The sequence below is a fragment of the Gopherus flavomarginatus genome, chromosome 2 (genome assembly GCF_025201925.1).
Source record: "Gopherus flavomarginatus isolate rGopFla2 chromosome 2, rGopFla2.mat.asm, whole genome shotgun sequence".
Taxonomy (NCBI): domain Eukaryota; kingdom Metazoa; phylum Chordata; order Testudines; family Testudinidae; genus Gopherus; species Gopherus flavomarginatus.
In genome coordinates, this window is record NC_066618.1 from 254,961 (window position 1) to 270,035 (window position 15,075).

At 51.2% G+C, this 15,075-nt stretch overlaps 1 protein-coding gene across 1 annotated transcript in view; it reads left to right on the forward strand.

Annotated features, from left to right (window-relative positions):
• Positions 1-7,292: 7,292 nt before the first annotated feature.
• Positions 7,293-15,075, forward strand: part of IQCA1L (IQ motif containing with AAA domain 1 like) — a 139,723-nt gene continuing 131,940 nt past the window's right edge. The window contains exon 1 of the mRNA XM_050942847.1: positions 7,293-7,446. The gene's annotated coding sequence lies outside the window, so the exon portion shown is untranslated. The remainder of the gene's footprint in view (positions 7,447-15,075) is intronic.

The following is a 15,075-nucleotide window of genomic DNA, read 5'->3' on the forward strand; positions in this document are numbered from 1 at the left end:
TCGGTAGTCCACGCAAAAGTGTATTTCCCCATCTGGTTTGGGTACCAGAACCACTGGAGATGCCCATGCACTGGTAGATGAGCGGATTATACCCATCTGTAGCATGTTCTGGATCTCCCGTTCTATAGCAGCTTGGGCATGAGGAGACACCCGGTAGGGTGGGGTTCTAATGGGGTGAGCATTACCTGTGTTAATGGAGTGGTATGCCCGTTCAGTCCGTCCTGGGGTGGCTGAGAACAATGGGGAGAAGCTAGTGCACAGCTCCTTGATTTGTCGCCGCTGCAGACGTTCCAGGGTGGTTGAGAGGTTCACCTCTTTCACGCCACCGTCTTTTTTCCCGTCGTAGTAGACACCTTCAGGCCACTTAGCATCCTCTCCCTGGACTGTAAACTGACAAACCTGTAAGTCTCTGGAATAGAAAAGCTTGAGAGAATTAACATGGTAAACTCTAGGTTTTAGTGAGGAATTAGGAAATGCTATGAGGTAGTTCACAGTTCCCAGGCGCTCTTGGACCGTGAATGGCCCTTTCCATGATGCTTCCATCTTATGGGCCTGTTGCGCCTTCAAGACCATAACCTGGTCTCCTACCTTGAAGGAACGTTCTCTGGCATGTCTGTCATACCAGGCCTTTTGCTCTTCCTGAGCATTCTTTAGGTTCTCTTTAGCAAGGGCTAAGGAGTGTCGGAGGGTGCTTTGTAGGTTGCTTACAAAGTCCAGAATGTTAGTTCCTGGAGAAGGTGTAAACCCCTCCCATTGCTGCTTCACCAACTGTAATGGCCCCTTAACCTCGTGACCATACACAAGTTCAAACGATGAAAACCCTAAACTGGGATGTGGTACAGCCCTGTAGGCAAACAGCAACTGCTGCAACACTAGGTCCCAATTATTGGAGTATTCATTGATGAATTTACGTATCATGGCCCCCAAAGTTCCATTAAACCTTTCCACCAGGCCATTGGTTTGATGGTGGTACGGGGTGGCAACCAAGTGATTCACCCCATGAGTTTCCCACAGTTTTTCTATGGTCCCTGCCAGGAAATTAGATCCTCAATCTGTAAGGATGTCGGAGGGCCAACCTACCCTGGCAAAGATGTCTGTTAGGGCCAGGCACACAGTGTTAGCCCTGGTGTTCTAGAGCTACTGCTTCTGGCCATCGGGTAGCAAAGTCCACTAAAGTCAGTACGTACTGCTTTCCTCTGGGTGTCTTTTTTGGGAAAGGACCCAGAATATCCACAGCTACTCGCTGAAATGGGACCTCAATTATGGGGAGTGGCTGGAGAGGGGCCTTGACCTGGTCTTGGGGTTTTCCCACTCTTTGGCATACCTCACAAGACCGGACATACTTGGCAACATCCTTGCCCATCCCCTCCCAGTGGAAGGACTTTCCCAACCGGTCCTTGGTTCTGTTCACCCCAGCATTGCCACTGGGATGATCATGGGCTAAGCTTAAGAGCTTCCCCCGGTACTTAGTTGGAACTACCAACTGTTTTTGTGGCTGCCATTCTTCCCAGTGTCCACCAGAAAGAATCTTCTTGTATAAAAGTCCTTGGTCTATAACAAACCGGGATCGATTAGAAGAGCTGAGAGGCGGTGGGGTGCTCCGTGCCGCCGCCCAAGCTTTCTGAAGGCTGTCATCTGCTTCCTGCTCAGTCTGGAACTGTTCCCTTGAGGCTGGGGTCACCAGTTCTTCCTCAGACTGTGGACTTGGGCTTGGTCCCTCGGGAAGCGATGTAGGTGATGGGGTGGTTTTCGTTGCTGGTGAACTGCTCTCCGCTGGTGCACCTGAGGGTATTTCAGGCTCTGGCTGAGCCTTTTGGGTATGGCTGTCTGCTGCTTCTGCCAGTTTTGGCTCGCTGGCGCCCTCTGGCATTGAGTTTGAAGATGTAGTTGCACTTGCTGGTGCTGGTTGCTGTTCCAGTTCCGGGCCTGGGACTGGAGGTGCTGTGGCTGTTTCAGTGGTTGGCATGGAATCCGGGTCCACTACCTCTGTCTGGGTCTCTGGTAACACAGACGGGGCGTCTGTGGATGGCTCAGGAACAGGAATGGGTCTGGAAGCTTGCCTGGTTTGGCTACGTGTAACCATTCCCACTCGCTTGGCCTGCTTCACCTGATTGGCCAAGTCTTCCCCCAGTAGCATGGGGATAGGATAATTGTCATAGACTGCAAAAGTCCACATTCCTGACCAGCCTTTGTACTGGACAGGCAGTTCAGCTGTAGGTAAGTCTACCGCTTGTGACATGAAGGGGTAAATTGTCACTTTGGCCTTTGGGTTGATGAATTTGGGGTCTACGAAGGATTGGTGGATAGCTGACACTTGTGCCCTCGTGTCTCTCCACTCAGTAACCTTCTTTCCACCCACTCTCAAATTTTCCCTTCGCTCCAAGGGTATTTGAGAGGCATCCGGGCCTGGGGATCTTTTGTTTGATGGTGGTGTAATGAACTGCACTCGGATGGCGTTCTTTAGACAGTTGGCCTTGATATGTCCCAGTTCATTACACTTAAAGCATCTTCCATCTGATGGGTCACTGGGCCGAGGTGAGTTACTGGAAACTGGTGAGGTGGAAGAATACTGTGTCTGTGGCTTTACTTGGGTTGTAGGTGGGGTTTTTGGCTGCCCTCGGTTGTAGGGTTTATGGTCGGTGTGCCCCCTGGGGTATTCGTTCCCCTTGACAGTAGCTTTCTTGCTTTCTGCCACTTCCATCCATCTGGCTTCAATTTCCCCCGCCTCAGCGAGATTTTTGGGTTATCCATCTTGTATGTACCATGTTATATTCTCAGGAACTCCATCCGAGAACTTCTCCATTTGTATGAGGAGGTGCAGTTCTTCCAAGGTTTTAACATTGTGTCCTGATATCCAGGCCTCTTAATTTTTCCCAACGTAGTAGGCGTGTTTGGGAAATGACACATCTGGTTTCCACTTTTGGGTTCTGAAACACCGACGGGCATGATCCAGGGTGATCCCCATTCTGTATCTGGCCTTGGTTTGAAAAAGTTTATAGTCGTTCATGTTCTCCTTAGGCATTTCAGCTGCCACCTCTGCTAAAGGTCCACTGAGCTGTGGCCTCAATTCTACCATGTACTAGTCTTCAGGGATGCGGTACCCAAGACAGGCTCTTTCAAAATTTTCCAAGAAGGCCTCGGTGTCATCACCTGCCTTGTAGGTGGGAAATTTCCTGTGCTGTGGAACAATCATTGGCGCAGGGTTGTTAGGGTTGGCTGTGTTTTGCTTAGCCTTTTCTAATTCCATGGCCTGTCGGTGGGTCTCCCTCTGTTTTTCCAACTCTCGTTGGTGGGCTGCATTGTTGGCTTCTTCTTTTTTTTGTAGCCTTTCCATCTGTTGTTTGTGAGTTGCCTCATCTCTGGCCATCTGTGTTCTGAGCAGTTCTATCTGTTTTTCCATTGCTTTGAGCTGTACTGCCTCTGGTTTTCGTGACATCTTGTTTTCTTGTGTTGGGGTGCCCTCTGGTGTTTATCTTTGGAACTGCAGGCTCTGTTGCCTCCTGGGGTCTGCCTAGCAACAGTGCCTTTTTCCCTTTTTTCCTAGCTAATTTTTTTCAATGTAAAGTAAACCAGAAAAACCACTTTATTTTCATGAGTATAGTGCTGGTATATGACTCCTAATGGGAGTGCTATTGTCCGACAAAAGACCTGTTTGTCACAGCTTAATGGTTTCTTGCTTAATATGCAAGCCACAACTGCCAGAGAGAGCAGAGGAAAAAAAAATTCTCTCTGGTTCCCTTAAAACCAAACTGTTTCTCTCTGCTAAAAAGCCCCTAGCAGAGAAAAGAAAAATATAATATTCCCACTGGCTTGTGGATTCTATCTCACCACTGCCACTCATGTCAGTAACCTAGTCCCAGATTTGGACCTTAGCGTCCAAAATATGGGGATTAGCATGAAAACCTCCAAGCTTAGTTACCAGCTTGGACCTGGTACTGCTGCCACCACCCAAAAAATTAGTGTTTTGGGGCACTCTGGTCCCCCCAAAAACCTTCCCTGGGGACCCCAAGACCCAAATCCCTTGAGTCTCACAACAAAGGGAAATAAACCTTTTCCCTTCCCCCCCCCCTCCAGGTGTTCCTGGAGAGATACACAGAAGCAACCTCCATGAATCTAAACAGAGAGATTCCACCCTCCCCGTTCCCAGCCTTGGAAAACAGAAGTACCGAGAGTTAATCTCTCTTCCCCCCTCACCCAGAGTGAATGCAAAGTCAGGCTAGTACATCTAACACACACAGGTTTTCCCCTGACTTCTTCCTCCCACCAATTCCCTGGTGAGCTGCAGACCCAATTCCCTGGAGTTCCTCACTAAAGAAAAACTCCAACAGGTCTTAAAAGAAAGCTTTATATAAAAAAGAAAGAAAAACACATACAAATGGTCTCTCTGTATTAAGGTGACAAATACAGGGTCAATTGCTTAAAAGAAATATGAATAAACAGCCTTATTCAAAAGAATACAATTCAAAGCACTCCAGCAACTATAGACATGTAAATACAAAACAAAAAACCAACTTTGTACTCACAACTTGGAAACAGAAGATTAGAAAGCAGGAAATAGAAAAATCCTTCTCTAGCTGAGAGAGATTCAGGCAGAAGACCAAGAACTCAGACACAAACTTCCCTCCACCCAGAGTTGAAAAAAATCCTGTTTCCTGATTGGTCCTCTGGTCAGGTGCTTCAGGTTACTTTTTTCAGGTGAAAGAGACATTAACCCTTAGCTATCTGTTTATGACAACTGCACCCGCTGTTTCCCCCCCAGCTGGGCACTGATGCCCATCTGCACCCACTGTGCCCCCCTTACATTGGCACTGACAATCCTGCCCCACTCAGCAGGGCAATTAAACCCCTCCCCTACCCATAGCCCTGCCCCCCTCAGCCAGGCACTGACACCCCTCCCCCATCGGCTGTGCCCACCTCAGCTGGGCACTGACACTCCTCCCCCCCACACCCACTGTGCCCCTCAGCCGGGCACTGACACCCCACCCGCACCTGCTGTCCCCCTGCCCTCAGCCAGGCACTGACACACCTCCCCCACCCCCTGTGCCCTGCTCAGCCGGGCACTGACACCCCACTCCCACCTGCTGTGCCCCTCTCAGCTGAGCACCGACACCTCTCCTGCACCCCTTTCCCCTCAGCTGGGCAATTGCACGCCTTCCCCACCTGCATGCCCTGCCCCCCTCAGCCGAACACTGACACCCCTGCCCCACCCACAGGCCTTCCCCACTCAACTGGGCACTGACACGCATCCCCAACTCAGAACCACTGTGCCCCCTTCAGCCAGGCACTGACATCCCTCTGGCACCTAACATCCTCTCTGCCCCCCCTTAGCCAGGGTCTCGGCATTGACAACCCTTCCTTACTTGCACCACTCCCATTCCTCACACCAGGCCCTGACAAGTCTTCCTTCCCTCACATCTCCTCCCTGTCCCCCAGGGACTGGGCATCACCACACACCCTTGCCACTCCCTCTTCCCCTCCCCTCCAAGGAGTGGGCATCAAAACCCCTCCCCTGATACTCCCTGGTCCCATGCCAGGGATCAGGCACTAACATCACCTCCCCCAACATTGTCCAGGTGCCAGGGGCAGCTCTAAGGATTTTGCCGCCCCAAGCACAGCAGGCAGGCTGCCTCTGGCAGTTTGCCTGCAGAGGGTCCACTGGTCCCGCGGCTTCGGTGGACCTCCCCGTGCCTGCGGGAGGTCCATCAAAGCTACGGGACCAGTGGACCCTCCGCAGGCAAGCCACAAAAGGCAGCCTGCCTGCCATCCTCGCAGCACCGGGAGAGCACCCCCTGCGGCTTGCTGCTCCAAGCATGCGCTTGGCGTGCTGGGGCCTGGAGCCACCCCTGCCAGGTGCCAACACATACACACCCCTGCCAGGGACCAGGCACTAACACGCCTGCGCCAGCCCTCTTTCCCTGACCACCAAGCAGGCACCACTCCTCCAATGCCTTCCAGTCTGAGGCCTGGTCTACAGTACAGAGTTGGGTCAACACAAGGCAACTTATGTAGACCTAATTATTTGGTGTCTGCACTAGAATGCAGCTTCTGCCCTGTTACCCTGTCCCCTGCTACACCGACATCATAACTCCACCTCCATGAGAGAAGTAACACTGATGTCACAGTAGTTAGGGCGACACAGTATCTGTGTAGACACTGCATTACTTACGCAGTCTGTTGGCTGCCAGCCCCCAGTGAGGCTGACAGCTGGAGCCCTCCCTTCTGCCCCAGCACCAATGGGGAGGTGGAGGGGGGGCAGCTGTGAGCCCATGCCCAGCTGATGGCTCAGGCTCTCAGTGCTGTTGGGGGGGGGGAGCTGTGAGTCCTGTGCCAGGCTGACAGTTCGGGCTGTCAGTGCCAGGATGGGGGACCTGGTGTGAGCCTGTGTCTGGCTGACACTTGGGCTATCAGTACTGGGGTAGCTGTGAGCCTCATGCAGAGCTGCTGGGCTCCTGCTTTCAGTGTCCCACAATGCCCCACCTCACTTGGTGAAAGTGCTCCTGGTGAGGACATGCACCACCGACAGAAGGAGCAAGTGTGAATAAGAACCATCCCTTTAATTGCTGTGGTGGCTGTATGTCGACGCAAGTCAACTTGATTTTGTAGTGTAGACCAGCCCTGAGCCTCTGGGTTCCAGCAGTCCTATTTCACACTGTGAGCTCTGCCCTGCAAGCCCAACTGAGATAGACTCATAGTTAGAGACTTTTACACTCTTCAGGAATCAATGTACTTCAGCAAGTATTTGAAGTGACACCAGACAGCCTTTTCCAAACAAAGCAGGGTTTATTAGTCAACTGGAATGCAGCAATGGGAAATCCTTGGGTTAGCACAGATAAGCAAATAAATACATAGCCCACGTTACCCAAGCCAGCGCTCCACACAGCTGCTGTGGACTCTTTTTGTTATCTATTTCCTTTTGTCTCCATATCACTCTCAAGTAAGAGTAAATAAAAGGATTCCACAGTCAGGAGCAACAGAGATTAGTGGACTGTGAAAGGGAGTGACCTGACACAGGAACCAGTAAAAACATAAAGGAAGAGCAGCGAAAACACCAGGTAGAAGAGCAGGAAAATCATGAAAAGCACCATCAGCATGAACTGCAAATGGAGAGAAGCAGAGCAGGATAAGTAGGGTGAGACCATGGGAAGCCAATTCTGCAGGGAGCCTTGATATCAAATTGTTGCCCCAATGTAAAGAGCTATAGGGAGGGATATAGCTGTGTGATGCAGTAGGGACTGTCTGTGTGGGGAGTGGGAGAGCAGGGGAGGACTTTAGGGGATGGACGATGCCAGGGCCTGTTTGAACAGTTTGTAGTCCCCTGCCTCCGCCCCTTTCAGTCGGCTGTACACCTCCACGGCTGTGGAGTCCAGTAAGGGGGTGAGAACTGCGATCCTGTTTGCAGGGTCAACCCTGTGCAGCTCGCAGGCATTCTCAAAGGCCGTCAGGAAGGTATCGATGTCCTCCCCCTCCTTACGCCGGGGCAGCAAGTGCTTATCAAAGCTCTTTGTAGGCTTGGGTCCCCCCTCACTCACCGCAGCCGGGGCCCCACTGCTCGCCAGCCGGGCCAGCTCCAGCTTATGTTTACGCTGTTTTTCCTTCTCCTCCCGCTCATGTTTACGCTGTTTTTTCTTCTCCTCCCACTCACGCTGGCGCTGGTTTTCCTTATGTTTACGCTGGTTCTCCTTATGTTCACGCTGTTTTGCCTTCTCCTTCAGCTCTCGCCTCTTTAACTCGAGCTCTTCCCGTTTCAGCTCCCTTTCATATTCCAGCCGCCTCCGCTCCACGGATGCCGAGCGTTGCCGGGAGGATCCCCTGCTGGGGGGCGAGCTTCGCCGTGAGGCTCCCCTGCTGGCCGGGGGTGTCACGGTGCCCTCGGTATACACTGGGCTCCTCCCCGCCCTTCCTCTACGCCTAGGAAGGGGGGGTCTCGGGAAGCCCTCATCTGCCGGCTGACCACTCCCAGCGGGGACAGACACTGGTGCCTGCACTGCATCTGCTCGGCTGCTTCCCTCAGAGATAGGGCTCCGTTTATTCATGCGGTCTCCCTGCTCCAGCTGGGCAATCAGCTGGTCCTTGGTGTGTCTCCCCGGGCGCAACCCCCTCTGCTTGCACAGCTCCAGCAGGTCGCACTTGCGCCGCTTGGCATACATCTTCCTGCTGGCCACTCACAGGCCGGGGTGCTCGCCGCTCCCCACGGTTTCCAGGGGGACCCCTAGTGCACCAGCCCTTCGTGAGGTCACCACCTCTCTGCCAGGGTCGAGCTGCCGACTCCTTCGCCCCTGGGACCGCTCGCTGCAATCCCCCGGGGGACCCTGTTACTGCAAAGTCCTTCTCACTGGGCACACACTCCCAGGAGTTAGTCACCCCTTCGTTTTACTGCTCCCCAGTCACTTACTGCAGGAAGCGCCGTCCACGGGGTGCAGTATATCCCACCGCTGCCACCAGTTGTCACGGAGTGTGGGGTAGTCCGGCCCTGCACCCCTCTTCCTGGGACCCACAGTGACTTTTAGCCAGCCAGTAAAACAGAAGGTTTATTGGACAACAGGAACACCGGTTACAGCAGAGCTTGCAGGCACAGTCAGGACCCCTCCCTCGAGTCCTTTTGGGCTTTCAGGGTGCTTGGATCCTAGCTAGGATACCCTGAATTCCGCCCATCCAGCCCCAAGCCCAAACTCAAACTGCTTCCCTCTTGCCACTCCCTTCCTTTGTTCCTCTTCCCGGGCAAAGGTGTTGACCTTTCCCCTCCCTTACCTAGCTCAGGTTACAGGCCCTGGCATCGTCCATCCCCTAAAGTCCTCCTCTGCTCTCCCACTCCCCACACAAACAGTCCCTATCGTGTACCTGAGTAAGAAGCTGCTACCCCGGGAACAAAGCTACGCGGCCATCGAGAAGGAATGCCTGGCCATGGTGTGGGCCCTTAAGAAGCTAGAGCCATATCTCTTTGGGCGACACTTCACCGTGTACACCGACCACTCTCCCCTGACCTGGCTGCACCAGATGAAAGGAGCCAACGCCAAGCTCCTGAGGTGGAGCCTGCTCCTGCAGGACTATGACATGGACGTGGTCCATGTGAAGGGAAGTGCCAACCTGACAGCGGATGCGTTGTCCCGGAGAGGAGGCCCTGAACTTCCCCAGGTCACTGGGCAGAGTGACCCCGCTCAGTTCAGTCTCGAAGGGGGGAGAGATGTGATGCAGTAGGGACTGTCTGTGTGGGGAGTGGGAGAGCAGGGGAGGACTTTAGGGGATGGACGATGCCAGGGCCTGTAACCTGAGCTAGGTAAGGGAGGGGAAAGGTCAACACCTTTGCCCGGGAAGGGGAACAAAGGAAGGGAGTGGCAGGAGGGAAGCAGTTTGAGTTTGGGCTTGGGGCTGGATGGGCGGAATTCAGGGTATCCTAGCTAGGATCCAAGCACCCTGAAAGCCCAAAAGGACTCGAGGGAGGGGTCCTGACTGTGCCTGCAAGCTCTGCTGTAACCGGTGTTCCTGTTGTCCAATAAACCTTCTGTTTTACTGGCTGGCTAAAAGTCACTGTGGGTCCCAGGAAGAGAGGTGCAGGGCCGGACTCCCCCACACTCCGTGACAAGCTGACTTTAAAAGGCTTGTGATTTGAGTAAGGTTGATCCTGCAGACCAGCTCCATTGTCTCACTTCCTGACAGGGTCCCAAAATGATAGGAGGTGTATAGCCAGATGGACAGAGTTGATACAGGGGCAATGAACAGTTAAAAAGACTCTACTGCTTAAGTTTGAAGTGACACGATGCTTATAGAAAAAGGTTTCAGGGTGTGCAAAAGAACTAGGATGGGATGTATATGGAAGCCATCACCCCAATGGGCGAATATCTCCACAAATGAGGTAGCAGTGTGCTGGAAGGTTTATATGACCTAGTCAGGTTAAAGCAATTCTGTGAGACTGTTTCCATAAGGGATTGGTCTATGCATGGGTCCTGGAAATGCATAGACCAATTAGATGCCCCAAATTGGAGGGAGCAGCCAACCACAGTAGACCCTGCTGAGGGATCTCAGGGTATGTCTACACAGCCTCTGGTAGTAAGCCTCCCATCCTGGGTCAAGAGACTTGGGTTCACAATTAATAGCTGTGAAGACATTGTGACTTGGGCTCTGAAGTCTAGAGAAGAGGCTGGTGTACCTACTGGGTTCCGGGAAGAAAAGAGGCTGGTGTAGCAGGGTGGTTACCTGCTCCAGCCCTGACAGGGTTAAAACCAGCCTTGGGAAAGGGCTGGAGGGCTGGGAGAACAGCCCAGGCAGAGTGGGAAGCAGGTTCAGCTGGGATCACGCACCAGTTAGGGCCCAGCTGGCCCTATAAAGGCTTGAGCCAGGCACTCAAGTGAACAGTCTTTCTCTGGCTGTAGGGGGAGATGGGCCTAGCTGCAGGGAGCTAGAGACAGCGTACTTGAGTGGAGTAGGGCTGTGGAAAGGCAGAGGAGCTGGGGAGCTCCAGCCTGGAAGGCCCCAGGCTGTGGCCTAGCATTGGGCTAATAGGTACTGGGGGTTGCAGAGGACAGCCTAGGAGTAGGCAAAGGCAGCAAGACAAAACCCAACCTTGCCAGTGATGAGTAGGCTGATACTGCAGTCTGCCCCAGGGCGCAGGGGTTAGATGATGACGGCTAGTAGCCATATACTGAGGTGAGGTGGGGATAGTGGGTGGGGGTTCCCTGGGGAGGGGAGACCCTAAGAATGAGGGGCTATTTCCAAGGGGCAGTGCCCCAGATAACAGGGCACTGGGTCTGGGAGGGACACAGGGGCCAAGCGATAGCAGGACGCTGGCCTGCAGAGGGCACTCCAATAGCTGGAGAGCTAATTCCCTGAGACAATCAGCAGGAGGTGCCATAGGGCTGAGTCCACACCCTTACAGCTGGGCTTTCAAGTCTGAACTCCAGACCAAGCCACAACTTCAAAATGCTGTCTACACTCTGTTGACCTGGGCTGAGAGGCTTGCTGCCACTGGCTGTGTAGATACTACACCTCAAAGATCTGAGGTGTAGTATCTATCTGTAAGAAAACACAGCATAAGTGAGTGTACTGCCCAAGGCCTGAGACCATTTGTCTGGGAGTGAGGGGCTCACCCATCCTCTGTCCAGCCAAGAAGGCAGCCTGCAGCTCAACCTTATTAAGTGAACTATGTGACTAAAAGTGGTATACAGACAGCTCCTTTGCAGCTTGGGATATGCTGCCAGATGAGCTTGCACCACAGGCATTTGTGTACATGTGTTGTGGGCTGGTTCTTCTTATCCCCAGTGGAAGATGGTAATTACTGGGGGAAAGAATCTAAAGCCTGAAGCGACCACTGTGATCATTTTCTCTGACCCCCTGTAAAACACAAGCCATAGAACTTCCCCATATTAATATCTAGAGTATATCTTCTAGAAAAATATCCAATCTTGATTTTAAAATGGTCAGTGATGGTGACTCCACTATGAGCCTTGGTAAATTGTTCCAATGGTTAATTACGCTCATGGTTAAAAAACAACACTCTGTTTCCCATCTGAAATTGTCTAGCTTCAACTTCCAGCCACTGGATCACGTTATTCCTTTTGCAGCCCTATAATTATCCAGATCGTCCTGTTTACCTTTTTTAAAAATTGGCATATTAACTTTCTTCCAGTCCTGTGAGCTCCTGGGCCAGCTCTTTTAAAATTCTTAAATGTAAGTTATCTGGAGCTACTGATATAAAAATGTCTGCCTTTAGTAGCTGCTGTTTAACATCCTCCAGAGATAGAGGAATGGAAAAAGTGTTATCACTATATGATGAGACTGTATCATCTTTTTCTTCCCCAAATTCACAACACTATTATTGAACATATTATTATTATTGAACACTTCAGCCTTTAGTGCATTATAATTGATAATTCTACCATTTCCATCTAGTAATGGACCAATATCATAGGATTATTTTTGTTCCTAACATATATCTTATTGTCCTTAACATAGATTTCTCCTTGTGTCCTTTGATTCCCTTTTCAATTCGCTACAATTCCTAACTTCTGATTTATATTCATTACTATCCACTTTCCCTTTCTTCCATTTGTTATCTATTTTATAGTTTCCTTCACTTCCCCTCTAACCCAGGTCGGTGTTTTACCAGTATGGCCGTTTTCCTCTATTGTGGCTTTTTGGGTATCTAGTAAACTATTCTTAAATGATTCCAAATTATCATTTACATTTTTCTGATTAAATTCTTCTTTCCTGCTGGTCTGGCTCATATTTTTTTCAGCTTTGTGAAATTGGTCCTATTAAAGCACCAAGTGAGAGAGAGAGAGAGAGAGAGTGTGTGCATCAGTGTGTATATATATATATAACTCTCACTGATAAATTATGCCTTATTTCTAATTTGAACTTGTCTGGCTTGTTTCAAGACACTGTTTCTTGTTCTGCTTTTCTCTACTAGAGTACCCAGTCTTTCCTCCCTGTGGAGGTAGTTGAACACTGTAATCAAGTCACCTCTCAATTGTCTTTTTCATAAACTAAACAGATTGAGCTCATTAAGTGTGTCAGTATAAGGCATGTTCTCCAGCCCTTATACTACACCTCTACCCCAATATAACACGGTCGTGGGGAGCCAAAAATCCCTACCGCATTATATGTGAAATGCTGTTATATTGGGGTAGCAGTGGCAGGGCTGCAGTGGTTATTTGAAGAGCCTGGGGATCTGGCTGCGGGGAGCCCGGACCCTTTAAATTGCTGGCAAGCCCCACTGCCACAGCCCTGGGGTAGCAGCGGCTGGGCTCTGGCAGTGATTTAAAGAGCTCCGGGCTCTGGCCACTGAGGGGAGCCCGGACCCTTTATATTGCCACCCGAGCCCCGCTGCTGCAGCCCTGGGGTAGCAGTGGCAGGGCTCCAGCGGTGATTTAAAGGCCTGCCCAAGCCCTGCCGCTGCAGCCCTGGGGTAGCTGCAGCAGGGCTCCAGCGGTGATTTAAAGGGCTGCCCGAGCCCCGCTGCTGCAGCCCTGGGGTAGCGGCAGCAGGGCTCCAGCAGTGATTTAAAGGGCTGCCGGAGCCCCGCTGCTGCAGCCCTGGGGTAGCGGCAGCAAGGCTCCAGCAGTGATTTAAAAGGCTGCCCGAGCCCCGCTGCTGCAGCCCTGGGGTAAGCGGCAGCAGGGCTCCAGCGGTAATTTAAAGGGCTGCCCGATCCCCGCTGCTGCAGTCCTGGGGTAGCAGTGGCAGGGCTCCAGCAGTGATTTAAAGGGCTGCCCGAGCCCCGCTGCTGCAGCTCTGGGGTAGCAGTGGCAGGCCTCCAGCAGTGATTTAAAGGTCTGCCCAAGTCCTGCTGCTGCACCCCCGGGGTAGCGGCAGCAGGGCTCCAGCAGTGATTTAAAGGGCCCTGGGCTCCCAGTAGCAGCTGAAGCCCTGCTGCTACCGTGCTAAATGCGAACCTGTTATATCAGGTTATAGCAGGGTAGAGGTGTATTTCTGTGGTTCTTTTCTGCAGCTGCTTAGATTTTTCAACATCCTTCTAAATCTGTGGATACGAGAACTGTATGAAGTATTCTAGTATTGATCTCATTAGCAGTGCACACAAAGGTAAACTCACCTCTTTGCGCCAACTCATCACTCCCTGTTTATGCATTCAAGGATTGTATTAGCATTTTTTTCACTGGATAACACTGAGAGCTCCTGTTCTGTTGCTTGTCCACGGTGGCCCCTAAATCCTGTTCTGTCACCATTTTCCAGGAAACAGTCCTCCACTCTGCAGGTATGTCTGCATTTTATTTGAATGGACCTAGTTTACCAAGTGATCCAGATCACTGTGTGACTGTCCTGTCTTCATCTACTACTCTGCCAATCTTTTTGCCATTCACAAATTTTATCAGCCATTGGGTAACTGAGGCTTGAGCATGCATAATGTATGGGTTACCTAAAATCCAAAGGACTGATATGCTACAACCCAATCAGATCAAGATTAAGTAGAAATGTATAAAAGACCTAAGTGAACCTGGGCCCAAACTGGATATACACTGGAGCAGAAACTGAAGAATGGGACAGAAGGACCAGACCAAGAGATCAGAGAAGGCGACAACTATCATGTAAGATGGAAGGACTTCCTAATACTGCAGAATGTGGTAACTTGGGCCCATTTACCAATTCTGTCTTGTCTGTTATTGTCTGACATAAATGTATGGCCAGATACTATAAGTGCCAATAATTCTGTCTGAAATTGTATAGAGCTGAAAATTGATTTAAGACTAAATTGTGAAAATAGGGGCATGTGTGCAGTCTATTGCCCCACTGCTGTTCGAGAAACCTATTGCTGCAAATCCATCCACTATGTCCTGCCCATTGCTGAGAGTTACAGTCCTGCACAGCAGATGATTAGTGGTCCTGCACACTTGCACAACGACATAACTTGTGTCGACCAGTTTGTAGTGTAGACATGGCCTTATGTGCCTCATACTGGCATGGCTATGCTAGTCAGGGGTGTGAAAAAAATACACCTGCAGCAACACAGCTAACTAACTTAGGTGGTTGCACACCAGCTTCACTAGCTCAGTATATTTTGTTATTCCCTAGCCCAGATCAGAATGTTCACTTTAGAGCACATAGAGGAAAAAGAATTGCCAGCTGCCTTCACCATAGAGTAACCCTACCCCTGTAGTGCTGTGTCATGAGTGCAGTGTGCACAGCAGCAGAGCTGCCATGGCAGCTATGCATCCTGCAGAGGAACCAGTCACGCCCCGGCCGCATGATCTGAAGGAGCAGGGCATCGTCCCTGCAGATGACTCCTTTCCCAGATGAGCAAACAGCCTAGCTAGCAAGGTCAACAATCAAGTCAAAGGTCTGGAGCATCTGAGGACTAATATTCTAACACAGGGGTTTGCAAACTGGGGGTTGGGACCCCTCAGGGGGTCATAAGGTTCTTACATGGGGGCATCACAAGCTGTCAGCCTCCACCTCAAACCCACTTTTCCTCCTGCATTTATAATGATGTTATAAACGAAAAACACTTTTTATATATTTAAGGCAGAGTCTGACTCAGAGGCTCGCTGTGTGAAAGGGGTCACCAGTACAACAGTTTGAGAACTGCTGTTCTAACAGGTCTCCATGGGTATGGTGAAGCTCACA